The following is a 16,652-nucleotide window of genomic DNA, read 5'->3' as shown; positions in this document are numbered from 1 at the left end:
TCCAACTGTTGTTATTTTGAATTCTTCTCCATTTCCAAGTAATACTCTTACATGACCATTTTCTGACTAAATTGGACGCATTATCTGTTCACTTTCTATTTTACTAAGTAAGGGTTTAGTTCCTCTACACTCTTCCTATGTCCACACTGCTCAGTAAAGTTATGTCATCATTAGTTATTCCACTGTTCATGATCTCTTTGACTTGTAGTGATATACTTAAAAACCTACATTGTTGATCAACTATAAACTCTCTCAACGTCACGCTTTGTAAAATGAGGACATTCATACCATCTTCCCTTTTTTCTACCTCCTGTCTACCTTCCAAACCTAGCTTTTACATTGTCAAAGTTGAAATTTATATTCTGTTCTATGTGCAGTTAAGTCTTCTGTTATTTGAGAGCCAGTAGGCAGTAAGGTTTAAGACAACAGGCAGAGAACCTAAACTCAAAGCCTCGATCCAACCCTAATTTAGGTACAGCCTGGGCAAGTTCCTACCCTGTCTTAGCTTCCTTTTCACAAAAGTGGGAATGATATTAGCATCAACATCATAAGGCTATACAGCGGATTAAATGAATTAATATATGCAAAAACACTTAGAGCCTAATATATACTAAGTACATACTAGTACATTTCAGTACATACCAAGTTAATGCAAATACATACTAAGTATAATTTAGGTTAGTTATTTGTTATTACATGCAAGTTGACAATAAAAGCTGCAAGCCAAGACAGTATTGCCATTATTACAATGAAATTAATATTGCCCACTGCAGATGTACTGTCTCTGTGTACAGACTACACCTCGTTCCATACTGTGTCAGTGTCACTGCCCTTGTGCAGGGTGACCACATACCCCAAGCCGCCTTGGGCTGTTCCAGTTTATACCTGTTGTCCTGATGTTACAATATGTTACAATATTAGAGCGCCTCCTTACACTATTGAAGTGTAAGGAGTTTGGACAAGTTCTGGTTTGGACAACAAATTAGATAGGTGGTCATTACCCCTGTGTGTCACTGAAAAGGGGGACATCTATAGTGTCAAGTTTAAGTGGATTCTTCTCTTCCTCACCAATAGGACGTTAAAAATCAACCATAGCTTAGTTTGCTTCATGTTTACGTCAGTATAGCCTTTTGTCCTCTGGAGTTCAAGTTCCTTCTCCTCTTCCTCTCCCTCCTCCCTTCCAACAGTGCCTAATACCTAGTAAGTACAATATGCCTCAAGGTGTTTCTAAGCTCTCAATCACACAATCAATAGAAGCCTATCCAATCTAGACTAGTTGCTCTCTGCGCTGAATCGCCTATTACCTTCCTTCTTGGTTTATTGCCTCATTTTGCTGGATTATTTCTATAAATAGCTTAAGATGTAGCACAGGAGGTCAATTTTTCAAATTTCTTTGTGTACAAAATATCTTCTTCAGTCTCCACTTATGACTGATAGTTTGGCTGGATACAAACCCCTAGGGTGAAAATTATGTGTCTGAGAAACTTTGGAGGTATCTTTCTAATGCTTTCCAGGATCCATGGTGCTGAGGACAAGTATGATAAAGTCAGATTTTTACTTTTTTTTTTTTAGGTGACCAGTATTTTTCTCTCTGGAATGGATGTATCCTGTCAGTATTTTATTCTATGTTAATTTATTTTTTCAGTATTTTAAAGTTTCACAATGAAGGGTGCCTAGGTGTGAGTCTATTCTTGTTCATCTCGCTCAAAACATGAGTAACTATTTTCAATCTGAGGTCTGATGTCTACTTTCAGCTGTGGGGAATTTTGTTGCCCTTTGACATCTTTCCTCCATTTTTTTTCTGGGTCTGGAGTTTCTAATAGTAACATGTTGCATCTCCCAGATGCAGCCTCTCTAACTTATTGCTATTACATTTTCCATTGTGTCTTTCTTTTTTATATAATGAGAAATTTTTTAGATTCCTACTGAATTTATTTCAGCAACCATATTTTCATTTCCAAGAGACCTCTCTTGCTTTCTGACCATTCTCTTTTTAATTAACACCCTAATCTTATTTTATAGTTGCTAGCTCTTTTTAAACCTCTCTCAGGATACTAATTAGGGTTTTTTCTTAAATTATTTTGTTCCCTTAATTGTCCCTGGTCCTACTAGGATATGTTTTCACTCTTTTTCCCCCTCTCATGTTGGAAGCTTTACTCAACTATCAGGCAAATGACAGTTATTTTCTATTTAAGAATGAGTGCAGAAAGCTCCCTGAAGTCAACGATTGATTGGTTTCTTATGCAGGAAAAAGCGGGGAGTAACTGTAATAGGATCCCCCCCAAACACAATTTTCTAGGGTGTAAAAACTCACACTAGCTGCCCTAGTTCTCGCCAGTTTCACTGTTTTCAAAATGAAAGCATCTCATTTCAGGAGCGTGAGGGCGGGGCTGGGAGTCTGCTCCTCCAAACACAACCCTTCAATGAGCTCCCCTATTTCAGTCACACTTTTAACTAACTCCACCCTCTCTCCTACATGCGCATCTGAGCATGGGGCTACTTCTGCAGGTGGGGTCAGAATCCTCCTCAGTTGCAGGTGGTCCCTGTGCATATTCTAGATGATGCTTTTCCTCTGTTCTACTGCTTCGGTTTCACACTCTTCCACTTGTCTTCTGTCTTTCAAAACTATGTTGAAATCTCTTGATTGTTGTGGGCTTATATAATTAAACACTTTGATACCATCCTTGTAGTGTCTTGTCAAAACGGAGAAGAGCTGAAAGGGTTCTCAGTGCATTCTGAATCTGCTATTCTGTGGTCCCAGTGTGTAAACTTCTTGGTCTTCCCCAGTATCTATCATTGCTATTAGAAATACAATCTCCTGGTCTACTCGTGAAGGAAATGAATACAACACATCTAAAATGACAAGGAATGCGGGTTAGATGCTCTAGGGTCTTGTCGTACTCTGCCATTTACTAATAAACCACTTACGTGCTACAAATTGTAGGTGCTCATTTATAAAATGAAAGGGGGTAACTCTACATGAACTATAAATTTCTCCTACTCTAACATTTCATAATTTTCTAAGTTTTTTTCTTAAAATTTCTCTATATTATCATTAATTTTAATTAAAAAAATAAAATCTAACTTTCTCTTTTGAAAATCAAAGAGTTAATTCCCATAGTCCTACAATAATGGGATAATTAGTTCTGAAACCGGACAAGTTCCATACGAAAAGAAAATCATATTAAATAATTTTAAAAAATTAAACATGGGACTTTGTAGCACAAAGACAAGGTCCCCCCCAAATGGTGTTCCTTTATTTACTAGAAATGTTCAGCTCTTCATTAAAGTTGAAATAAAATAAATGTATTATTTTTTAGGTGCAAAAATTTCTTATGAAAATCCATTTTTCTTTTCTGTCCATACAAACAATAGTATGGAATGACATTAGAGGTCAGGTTTGTTTGGTAATGGAATGTAGCTTCTTGATATTTTTTTAGTTTAGGAAAGGAGAATATCAACATCAAAACTTTTTTCAACTTTACTTTTATTTAAAATGAGGCCATATTTTCCTCTTGTAAAAAGAGAGTTCAACTAGAACTGTCAATTTTCTCATCTGTAAAACAAGAGCACTGAATCAGCTGACTATATTCATTCAGAACTCAATTTCTTTATCGTATGATCACTAAGGTTCTCCCTAAATCTAATATACTAAGCTTCTAAGGAAAGGAAAATATATTGCTAACGACATGTTTTGATTTTTATTTCTTAGAGTTCAAATGTCCACCATTCACCTTGGTCTAAGCTTAACCATTCAAGGGGATACAATGCAGATGGGAGGAGAAAACAGAACCCTCACACAAGCTGTGCCGTGTTGCAATTAGCCTTCCGTTTGAAAAATAATCTTCTCTATAGCTTTAAAGTGATACCTTTGTACCGGCAATGCTTCTTGTTTCAAACAAATTTTCTCTGGCTCTTCCTAAACACTTTCTGAGGAATCATCGACCTCTTCAGTTTCTGAGGAGGAAGGACTCTCTACTGTCACAGTCACAGGAAATTCTGATGAACCTGAGTGTCACAAGAAGAAGATAGGAAACCACAGAGTTGTTAAACTACAGTGCAAAGAAAGAAGACAAGATTGTGTAAAAGACAACACAAGCCAGATACCAAATATGCAAATATTAGAGGACATTTAACAAAAGTGATCTGAGGTATCATTATTCATAAACGTCTCTCACTGCTCCTTAGTCTAAAACAGGCAATGACTAAGTAAAAGTACAGTAACTTATTTTTGCTATGTTACTGTACAGACCTCTGTTGTACATGGTTAAGATTAGTAATGGGAATTGCCCATATTATTTTATTAAGTTTCTTTCACAGAAGCCAAGGGAAGATCCAAGGTAACCATTTTTTCTCAGATCAACTTTAGACTGCAAATGAAAAATTTATTTTTCACTATCAGACAAAAACAGTCTGGAAGAAAATGTAGTTTTTTGGAGGAAAATACATCAGTAAAGGGACTGATAATCAGAAGAATAATCAGAAAGTCAACATATCTAAGCTGTGTATAATAGATGTTAGAATTTTAAAAAGTAAATCACATACACATACATAACTAAAACTGACCCATCAAAATTTCATCTTCTCATCACCCTTAAGCCAAAACTAGGGTAACAGTAATACAATTCTCCCGTCAAGCTTCACTGCCACTGCAATGTTGTTCAATTGGACATTTCCAAACATTTAAAACCTGACTTGGCCACAACCCCACAAAATTCTACAGATCATAAAGAAGTGTGCTGGGATTATGTAACTATGCAGAAGACAAGTCACTAGGACATCATTTTGACAACAAGCAGCAAACCTGCAGCATAGGAAAACCCTAACAGGAGAACGAGGTGCACACCTCTCTCTCTGGGCATGCAAGGGCAGCACTGACACCCAAGATGCTCTTCTCTCAACCTCAGCAGTGGTGTCTTTCACAGAGCAACTATGCAGTCTCCTAGAACCACTGGGAAGGAGAATCTGATACTGACAGTATTAGCTTGCCATGAGGCCAGAAGCGAGGGAATGTGTGTGGCCTTGGTGAGAGAGCAGAGGTTTGGGAGATGTTGCTTTATATTGGCTTTTCGATCAGGAATTTGTACATATAGCCCTCAAACAACGTTTCTTGAAAACATATGAACATTCTTGAGTATGACAGCTCCATGTGAGGGGTCAGAAATGGCAGTCAAGTTCATTTCACTGGGTAACAGCTGATGTGCGGACTGGAGAACAGGCTTCCTTGTTTACAGACAACCACAAGGCTGCCAGTTGTGTGCCAAATCCACACAACTACACAGTTGCATTGGGAGAGCGACCAAACATGTTTTACATGGATTTATTTCAGAGAGGGAAATGCTTCTTGTAAGGCTCTGTCAGTTTAAAAAGCAATAAGAATGACCATCCACCTCTCCCAATTCAAGCCCTACATATCATAAATATGATAGCTACACACCAGCAACTGATTACATACATCACGAGCTTTGATGAATGGCAAGCCCCTAAAAAGATATCAACAAAACGAAGTTAGATCTTGATGTAAATACATCACCAGTTAAACCCAGTTAATACAACTATTTAGTATTATGTACAGTAACCACACAGAATTGTGTATAAAAATAAATAAGCTCAAAAGAAGGACCTGGAAGGCTCTGCTACAGAGAAAACTGAGCAGAATTCAGCCGACTGGCTTGGTAATTAATAACTGTGAACTGCTGAGAGGCCCCTTCAGTTCCTATGTTCAGGATGCTTGAGATTTCAGTCTCACTTCTGTAAATGGTGATATTAATCGTTCTCTAATTTACCACTCTGTGTGACAAGGATGGACCTGAGATAGTGTCTCAGGAAGAAGATAGAAAACCACAGAGTTGTTAAACTCAAGTGCAAAGACTGGGGATTCAACACTATACTTTATGCAACAGCAATTCACATTACCATTTGGTCAGATTCTTTCAACAAAACAGAAGCTGCACTCACATGTATTAAAAGACAAAAATTAACTGCCATCTGTATTAATATGTTAATCTGCTTCAATCACATGTTTTCATGAAAGTTTAAACATAAAATCACCTTTAAGATCTAGGCCATGTGATCTGCTCCCTGCCATGTCAGATTATACCCCGTGAAGTTTACTGTCTTAAGAGTGATAGAGTTCTTTATACCTTGACAAATAACTAAAAGGAAAATAAAAACACACACACACAATAAGATGAAGAGCCTATACATTTGTCAATCTTGATTTATTTGCTTTTCTTGAGTCAACTGGAAGTTTATAGCCACATTCTTTTTCAGCCATGGCTCATGGGCCCAGCTGCTCCGTGGCATGTGGGATCTTCCCAGACCGGGGCACGAACCCACATCCCCTGCATTGGCAGGCGGACTCTCAACCACTGCGCCACAAGGGAAGCCCTATAGCCACATTCTTAAAATCATTAACTGCAATCTTCCCAAACAGGTAATTGATGAACTGATGCATTCTAAAACTTGTCAGTAACAAAGTGTTATTCCAGTTTACAGCAACAGTTTAATTCTATTTAGGTACTAAAACTGAATACACTGCATACTGCAAACTTTCTTCCCAACCACGCAGTAAAGTACTACATACTTTTGAGACAAAGGAAAAAAAAGAAAAACCTAAAGAGCATAAGACTCTTCCGATTTTCATTTCCAATGATACATGCCAATCTTGATGATCAATCAGCGATTTAAATGTCAACTATAAACCCAGTATTTTATTAGCTGCTATGCAGTATACTAGAGCAATAGAAGAGGGAGGACCTCAAACCCTCTGTTCCCCCAAATTGAAAGGCAGGCTTCCTGACCCCTCCAGACCACTACTGGACACAGGGAACACACACTAATGTTTCAGGACCCCAACCAACAGTCACCTGCTTTGTGATTACTTCCATGACACACCCTCACCAACACCACTGAGTTTGCTGCTCCTACGGGACGTTACATATATTTCCTATTTGAACACATACCACAGTGCATTATAATTATGATTGCAGATACATATTCTAACAATTTAAAGATCATGATGACTTTTTTGCTCTTTACATCTTGCTATTTCCCTTCCCATAATATTTCTTGAAGAGAAACCATAAAAATATAGACAAACACAAAAAACAGAAAATATACAAAACATGTGGTTTGTGGCTTAACACAAACTTAAGTAAGATTAATTCTGACAGTATCCAGCATGACAAACTTCCATGGTACATGTGATCCAGGCATGAACAACACCAAGAAAAGGCAGACAGGAAGTAACATGGTGTGTAGGAAATCACGAGACCAGTCTGATGGGAAGAGACTTAAACAAGACTGAAACTCACTTTCTAAACCACCATCTCCAATTGGACAATTCGCAAGACACTGGTGCCCCAAAGTGGCCGATTTATTCAATCCCTTTAATGGGGAGGAACAGTTTAAAATTTTACCCCTTTAGTTTGCCCCAAAAGCAACTATCAAATGTTGGCAGGACACAATGAAGGCTTACCACCTTTGTTAACATAGTTACGTCTCTCTCTCTCACAACTAGCCCACTTAGCTCCAGGTTCCTTAGCGCACCTGACGCACTTACACAGCATCTAAGAGCTTTACACAACTGGAAGGTCACATCTTTATTTCTTATTGCAGGAACACAACTTCTGGAAACTATTTCTGTCAAAACCTAAAGCAAAATTATTGTAAAATGAGTGATTTAAACCATACATTTTATCACCGTTAAAAAGCAGCTAAAAAGAAAAAACACATCTGCTCTGTGCTAAGGATTAGAAACGACTCCTGCCCTTAACGCCTCATTAAGGAGGGACATGTATAAACTCAAAATTTCAATCACATGATATAAAGAACCATAACCTTTATGAACAGAGGTTCCTATGGAGGCAAAAAGTTATGTCTAAGCGACGGCTTCATGATAAACCTGAAGTACAATCAAGAAAGATGAGGCTATGCAGAGTTGCAGGAGGAGGTGCATTAACTGCAGAGGGAGCACCTGTGCAAAGACACTCAAGCCTGACTCCTGCTGGTCACTGTAAATACTGCAGGTGGCGATGACTAAAGGCCAGGGGTCCAAGTGTGAGAAGGGACAGAAAATAGAGATGTCGGTCGAATCAAGCCTGGGAGAGAGCATGGCTTGTATCCCACAGGTGATGAGGCCCGGGGCTACCACTGGCTGAGTAAGGGTGCCTCCGCTGATTAGAGAAAGGCACCCTGCTGCTGAAGGACCAATTAGATAAAGGGAGTGATCACAAAAAGCTCCCCTTCCTCAGGGCCAAAGAGCCCCAGGAGGCTCGGTAGAGCACAGTTCAGACTACACGCCTCTGGGCAGAGCACAGACTGGGCGGCTAGTATGCACTAACTCTGTGTGGGCAAGCCATTAGCAGCATTATTTTAGGCGTATCTTTTCATGTTAGAAGATCACTCAACCCCAGTAGGCAGATGAACTTAGAGGAACTGAGTCCAGGGGCCGCGAAACCACCCAGGAGCTTCTGCCATAGTCCGGGCAAAATGCAATGTGGATGAAGAAGCAAATTTAGGAAGAGGCCAAATCTACAAGCTGGACCCACTGGATGCAAGACATAAAGAAAGTTCAGTGCAGGAACTCTGAAGAGAATGGGCTCTGCAATAAATTTTTCTTACAATCAATGTAAAATATTAGGCAAAATTAAGTACTGTGGTCTTTAAGGTCCCTTCCAGCTCTAATTTCTTTTGATTTCTAACTTATTACTCTGGTTAAGTAAAGTCCCTTCAGAGGTATGGAACAGTTCCTACACCTGAATGGGATGCAAAGAAAAATCTGATTTCTCTTCACTAGGGGATGAGTTGAACTGTCCTTGCAGAAGAGATAACACATGGTGTGAACCCCAGATCCTAGAAAAAGGCCAGGCACACGATAAGTATTCAGCTTTTTGAAAACAAATGAACAATCATTTCCTCTCCTAAATCTTCACAGCCTTCCTCTGCTGGCTACTTTCTCTCAGCTTATAAACATCCTCAAATATACTCACTTAAGAGAGGCCCACGCACTGCGATAAAGAGTGGCCCACACTTGCCACAACTAGAGAAAGCCGTCGCATAGAAATGAAGACCCAACACAGCCATAAATAAATAAATAAAATTTAAAAATGTATATATATATATATATATATATATATACACTCACTTAAAAAACTCTCAGACCTATGATTCTTTGTATCGTCTTGTGGGTAACCTAAGTATCTCACATGCCTTCAAACACCTGTCCTCCCAAAAAGCCCAGATCTGAACCTTGGGCCCAGACCCGTCTACCAGGCCCCTCTAAAGCACTGAAGATGAAGTAAGATCCTCTCGCCACCCCCAATCCCTTCCTACTGTGCTCTGTATCTCACAAAAAGATGCAGCTGTAAACTGTCACCCACGCTTGCTGCCCTCCCTTTTCTAACTGGTCACCAGGCCCCACCCATTCTCTCTCGGATCTCCAAAATGCAGTCCAACCTTTTATAACTTAAGTGGAACCTTTAGATTACAATTCACGCTGCACCCAATCAACTGCCTTCCACATGGAGGTCCGAGTGAGCCTCTAAACCAGAAGTCCATCTTATTGTTTATTAGGGTTTCCCACAGCCTTCAGGATAAACATCCAATCTTCTGACAGGACAAACAAGGCGCCTTTCTGTTGGGCCCCACTAAGTTCTCAGTATCAACTCTCATTTCTTTCCCAAACCCTGAGTTCCAGTCCTGTACATTACTTTTGCCATATTTTCTTACATTTCTCAAACTTTAACACACTGCTTTCTCCTGCCACCCCAGGAGCTTCTACATATCCTTAGAAAGGATGGCACTTCCTCCAAGAAGCCTACCGTGAACTTTCCCTTCCAAGTTTCTGTGCTCTGCAAAGGGGAAAGATGGCGGGGAGGGATACATTAGGAGTTTGGCATTAACATATACACACGACTATATATAAAATAATCAACAAGGACCTACTGCATAGCACAGGGACCTCTACTCCATATCCCGTAACAAACTGTATGGGAAAAGAATCTGAAAAGGAATGGATATATGTATAACTGAATCACTTTACTGTACACCTGAAACTAACACAATATTGTAAATCAACTATCCTCCAATATAGAATAAAAATTAAATTAAAAAACAAAAAGATTTTGCACTCTGTAGCACCAGAACTCACTTCTTCCAGAGCACTGACTACTGTGCTTGTGTTTACCTGCTGCCCAGTAGAAGGGGAGATTACCTAGGGCAGAAGCATCGTCTCCAGCAGCCCCTGGTTCTGACAACTCATTCAAGTGCCAGGATACTTTACACACATAAGGTGCTTAATTAATTGTAAGAACCCTCAGAAAGAGTGGTTTTTAATGTCATTTTACAAGTGTGGGGATTGCAGTTCAAAAGTAACCTGCACAGGCCACAGACAGCATAAGCCCTGGAATTCAAACCCTAAGCTGCCTTCACACCGGTGCTCTTTCCACTATATGATACGACTATTGAAAAAAAGACTTTTTTGGGCTTCCCGGGTGGTGCAGTGGTTGAGAATCTGCCTGCCAATGCAGGGGACACCGGTTCGAGCCCTGGTCTGGGAAGATCCCACATGCCGCGGAGCAACTGGGCCCATTGAGCCTGCGCATCTGGAGCCTGTGCTCCGCAACAGGAGAGGCCGCGACAGTGAGAGGCCCGCGCACCGCGATGAAGAGTGGCCCCTGCTCGCCGCAACCAGAGAAAGCCCTCGCACAGAAACGAAGACCCAACACAGCCAAATAAATAAATTAATTAATTAAACGAATTTATTTTTTAAAAAAAGATTTTTTTATCCTGAGCCCTGTTTTAATGGAAAGGAAATGAAGCTGGGATATATCAATTTCCTAATCGCTTTGGTCTGTACCAGGCAAAGTCATTCAACAGACCAGGTTACATCTGTGGAACAATTAACGATGCTCCAAACTGTGCTAAGTGTTCTACATTGCAGAGTCTACAAGCATTAACAGAGTGAGTCCTTGTAACCGCCACAGAGAGTGGGTCCTGTTAAGCCCATGCTACAGATGAGAACACTGAGACCTAGAAGCCTTAAGGCACTAGGCCGGGGTCACCGAGCTGGCAGGAGTCCTAGGTCGCACGCCCCGCCTACTGCACGCACACCCGGGAACTGGGCACCGGTTCTAGTGCCCACCCTCCACCTTGTACCATCTAAAACTTCACTTCGTAGCGCCCACACGAGAGCCCCTGGAAGCGGGAACTACAAACCTGTCTCACCCAGCCGTGGCTGGAAGAAGCTCTGGATACAGATCAGGGGCAGAGGGTGCTCAGGAGCGGCGCCCAGTCCACCCTGCGGAGGCGGTCGGCGTTAAGTCCAGCAGGCCCTCCCGCAGGGAAGGGCGCAAGGCGGGCAGAGGCACTGAGTCCTGCAGCGCGCACAGGTCCTCACAGCGCGGGAAGAAGTCGGCCGCGGTGTCGCCGCGCAGCTTCACCGAGTGATCATGGCCCGAGCGCGGCTTAGGGGACGCAAGCTGTGGACACGATGCCCACACCCGCCTGGGGGTCCTCGGCTCGCCATGAGGTTAGCCTCATGGCTCGCCTCCCGGCCCCTCGGGCGCTCACCGCCCTGCAGCGTGCGCAGGATCCGCGTCGCAGCTAGACGACGTAGGGCCACGGGCCCCAGCTAGGCCAGCACCTCCATGCCGCGCTCCCGCGCCACCTCCCACGGCGAATCGCCGGCCCTTGGCGCCAGCCCCATCGTTCTCCGCGCGCGGGGATGCGGTTCAAACCGGCAGGCGACTCCGTGGGGGCGGGGCTCGAGGACGACTGCGCGCTCGCCGTGCGTCCGCACGCAGCCTCGCCTCACATGGGCACGCGGCCTGAGGAGCAGGGGCGGGAGCTTTGAGACTAGGGCCGCGCCAAAGGTAGGAGGTGTGGAGAATTTGGGGTTTACAAAAAGCGTTTGCTGACTCATCCAGTGAGACATGGTTGTATCAATGCATTTTAAAAGTAGTACAACTCCTGATAAGTGTCTGTGCTCGCCCTGCCCAGGAGAGAGCGTGTACTCCCTGAGGGACTCCCTGAAAGGCTGAGTGAACTTCTGCCTGTGGTCCCTTACCTGGTGCACGGGTGTGTGAATTTCTGCGGTGAGCTCTTAATTTCTGTAGTTTCTGCTGACTTGACACGGTGGTTGGCAAATGGTGACGTATTCCATGCATTCACGACATGATCGTGGTTACTAATAATTACTTTGTTCTCTCTGCATGTCTGTGTCCTAATATTTTCTTTTTATAAGGACACCAGTCATATTGGAATAGAGCCCACCCATCTGACCTCATTTTACGTCAATTACCTATTTAAGGGCCTTATCTCTAAATACAGTCATATTAGGAGGTATTGGGGGTTAAGACTTCCACATATTAACTTGAGCAGGACACAATTCAGCTGATAATAGAAGGTAAGAGTAATTTAAGCAAGTAAGTAACTATTTCTAAAGTGAGTTGCTTAAAGATATGAATTTACTCAAGAAGAACAGGAAGAAATTACATAACACTGTATGTTATACAAAGATATTAAATTAATCATCATAACATCCTGTGAGATGGGCATTAAATTAGACTAAGAAAGATTAAGCAACTTTTCCAGAATTGCATAGTTGGTACTTTCCAGAATTTAAACCAGGTTTTTTCCCAGTTACATTCTACATTATATCTTCATTTCATTATTTGAAATGAATTTTGAGTCTTCATTTTGCTTAGTTTCTGAAGTTATATGGGGATAGAATGGAGTTGGATATTTTCAGTGACATTCACACATGGGGAAGGAAATTGAGTCCAGAAGCTTCAGCAATGTTTCCATGGAGAACGCTAACAACAGAACCAGAAACACTGTTATCCTTTTGGTTCAGTCATCTTTCGTAACACACTACAAGAATTAATTTTAAGAAGCCCAATGTTTTCCAAACTTTCACCAATGGGTTCTGTGGGGTCCTCTAATAATATCTAAGAGACTTCTTAGTTTCACATTCCAAGCCACTTAAGACCAGGAGTTCTGATTGTTCTTTGTGAGAAAATCAAGTGACAATCATAGCTCGTAATTTAGGATGGTTTCTTCAGGGCCCAGGCAAAACCTAATACACAGTAATAATCATTGTTAATTGCATCTTTGACAATGATTAATCGGGTATCAAAGAGGAGTATAAATTGGGAGAAATTATGATCAAAGAGAAACATAGGCCACAGATGCTCAATTATTTATGAGTTTAACTTTGGTTAAGCTAATTTTCCTTCTTCTAGACAATTTCCAATTCATCTCTGCAAAGAGACCAGAATAACCACCTTCCAATACAAGATTTATTGTGTTCCTTTAATTAAGAGCCTACAGTGACTTCGATATCACTCCACGAAGTTTTGCTATGAGAGAAAAGGAGCCATTATATTTTGTCTTGAATTAGATATGCCACCATACTTGGCTTACCTCATCTTACTGGAAGCACTTTGAGGGCAGACCCTACAGTCTTGTCTTATTACATCCTCTACAGTAATAAAGCCAAGGGAATCACACATAGTTACAGCTGGAAAAACACTTGTTCTGGGTTGATATTTTTAGACTTTACCACCAAGACTTTATCACCAAGACCTATATTTAGAGTCTCTAAACAGAAGACCTTCTTGCCTTCCGTTTTCATATTGACTAGGAATGTAAAGGGAAGAACTGAGAAGTAGCCATAGTCTGCTAGCAGCCAGCACAGATAAATCATCTGCGGAGGTATTGTTTCTTTCAAAAGATATAAACATAAGAGGAAGTCCTAGAGTTTGTAACAATTGTGCATAATAAAATTCCATGGAAACCTAGAAATCCAGTTGCAGATCAGTAACATATTGGTTAAATAAGCTATTATGTTCATGCAGTGGACAAGTGTACATACATTAAGAAGAACGAGATACTCTTTTCTATGAGATTCTCTTTTCACTGAACTCATCAGTGCTGCAAAGACAATGTTACATAATTCTTTTTCTTTAACATTATATCAGGCATCTTCATCTTGTCCTGTATTTATTGCCAGTGTTACTAAAGTTTATCATTTACCTCTTTCTCTTTTAGATATATAATTTCGTCTTACTGTAGAAGCATTCATCAATCCCTATTTTACTCTTTCTTTTAAATTAGAAATGAATATTTAATTTTATAAAATATCTTTGGAGGATATTTCAAGTGATTGTATAGTTTTGTTCTCTTTTGACCTTGTTATATGGTAAATTATATTTTGTTATTTTATATTATGCTATTTATTATATATGGTATTATGTTTACTAATTACATTTATTATATTATAATTACATTATAATTAAGGTAGCATTTTGTTTCAGATAGACAAAACAACCAGTGGGATAGGAAACATCTTAAAATTAGATGCAAGAGCATAAGAGATTTGAGATTAAAATAAAATTCACATTTTGGGTCAGTAGCAAAACTTATTCAACAAAAGTGGGAGAATATGGCTATCATTACTAAATTCTAGATACAGCAACTAGTTAAAAGTAAAAAAATAATGAAACTGTAAAAGTATCAGAAACCTGGGAGACTTGAAATAAATTATTCATGAGGAACACCTTTCTAAGATTCAAAGAAAAAAAGGATACATTTAATTATATAAGAATTAAAATTTTCCTCATGGCAGAATGCACTACAAAGGTCAGAAAACAAGCAAAAGAAATTGGGAAATGTATTTAGAAATGGATATGCTTTCTTTACAACTTTTGAGAGAAGCACATGTTTCTTTTTCCTTTAACCTGTTATGTGGGTATTAATCTATAATGTAAGTGCGTGGTTCCCTTCCTTTAACGTGTAATGTGACATTTAATCTATATGGTAAGTGCATGGTTCCTTTCCTTTCATCTGTAATGTGAGTGTCAACATGGGGCACTGTTTCCAAGCACAGACTTTGGATGTTCCTGTACTGGTTCCATCACTTACCATCCACAAAAACTTACAAATGTTGCTTTACTTTCCTGGGGGTTAGAGTCTTAGCTAAGAAATGGAAGCAAAATAGAACTTTCCCCCAGGGATGATAGAAGGTTTAAAGGAGTAAATATGTAAGTGACTTAGCACAGTGCCTAGTACAAGAGAGATCAATATAAGTACTTATCCATTTTTTAAAGAGACAGATGAAAGAAATAAAATGTGGTGACTTCAATCTATTGATATATATTCTTGACATTAAACTACCTTTTCATTCATTGGATGACCTAACTTACTTATGCTTTTTCTTACTCTAGTGAACTTGGGTAGCTAATATCGTAGATCAAAATTTTTGCTTTTATACTTACAAGTAAATTTGACGTGTAAATTTCTTTTTCCTTACAGTCCTAATGTATTTTCAGTATTAGGATTATATAGACTTCATAAGATGAATAAAGGAGCATTCTTCCTTTGCTACTCTCTAGAAGTTTTTCTTTATTAATACTGATGTTATCTGTTTAATAGAAGTTTGATAGAATTCCCCACCCAAAAGATCTGGGTGGGTCTGGTATTTTCTTGGTGAAAGATTGTAAACTATTGACTTAATTCCTTTACTGGTGCAAGAACTCCAGCTGCAAATTTCCTCTTGTGTCAGTTTTGGTAAACTCTAGGAGCTAGGAAACTGTCCACTTTACATAAATGTTCAAATTTACTGGCATTTCATATATTCTCTGTTTTTACTCTCTACTATGACATTGTCCTGATTCTTTCTGTGTATTATTTACTTTTGTTTTTGTTTTGCTTAATCAAAGTGTGTTTTTAAAATATTTTCAAAGAATATTTTTTGACTTACTAAATCACCTCAATTTTATACTTTTTTCTGTTTTATTAAGTTCTGCTCATATCTTTATTATCTAATTTTTCTATGTTCTGAGGGTTTATTGTTTTGCTCTTCTGATGTCAATTAAAACACTTGGTTATTAATTTTAAGAAATCTTTTTAGTTATAAATAGTTGAACTTTTTGAAGATTCCAGCTTAGTTGTAAGTATCTAAGGGTCAGCTCCTCCTCATAGTTGCTGGCCTAAGGCTTAGTTCACCCTATAGCAATGTATATATTGACATTTTTTCCCCTCCACTTTCTGTGTTTTGCTACTTCACACTTTTCTTTGGCGAGAAGCCCTCTGAAATATCCTTTAGTTATTTTACAGCCAATAAGTCTTTAAAATATGTGTATTTTTTAAGAGAAATCTACTTATATAATTAGGCAGAAAATCTGATTTGCCATATTTTTAAAAACAGCATAATTTCACTCTTCTCCATGATTAATCTGCTGTTTACACAACCTTTGAGTTTTTAGCTTTATCAATGACATGTACTTTAAAAATGTTTTAAAGATCCTACCCAGTCTTTTAAAACATCCTTGCTCCTTGTTTCAGTTCTAGTTTTATGTATATTTTCTGCCTTGCACCTGATCATTCCAACATTCAATGGATGGCCTTGGGAATCTAATTCTGGTATTGATTGTATTTGCTGATTCTCTCCCATTGTAGCTGATTTCTTCATTATTGTGTAAATTTAGATCATGAGCTCATGTTTAGCTAAACTTTATCTGTGGGAACGCTATAGGCCTGGGTTGAAGGTCTACCTCTCCAGAGAGTGTTTAGTTCTGTGTTTGGAATACCACCAATCTGGGAGCATTTTAAGGTAATTTCTTACCTTCTGTTTGCAAGACCACAAA

This window comes from Stenella coeruleoalba, assembly GCF_951394435.1.
Source record: "Stenella coeruleoalba genome assembly, chromosome: 1".
Taxonomy (NCBI): domain Eukaryota; kingdom Metazoa; phylum Chordata; class Mammalia; order Artiodactyla; family Delphinidae; genus Stenella; species Stenella coeruleoalba.
The sequence above is the reverse complement of the archived record's forward strand: the minus strand, read 5'-3'. Positions refer to the sequence as shown.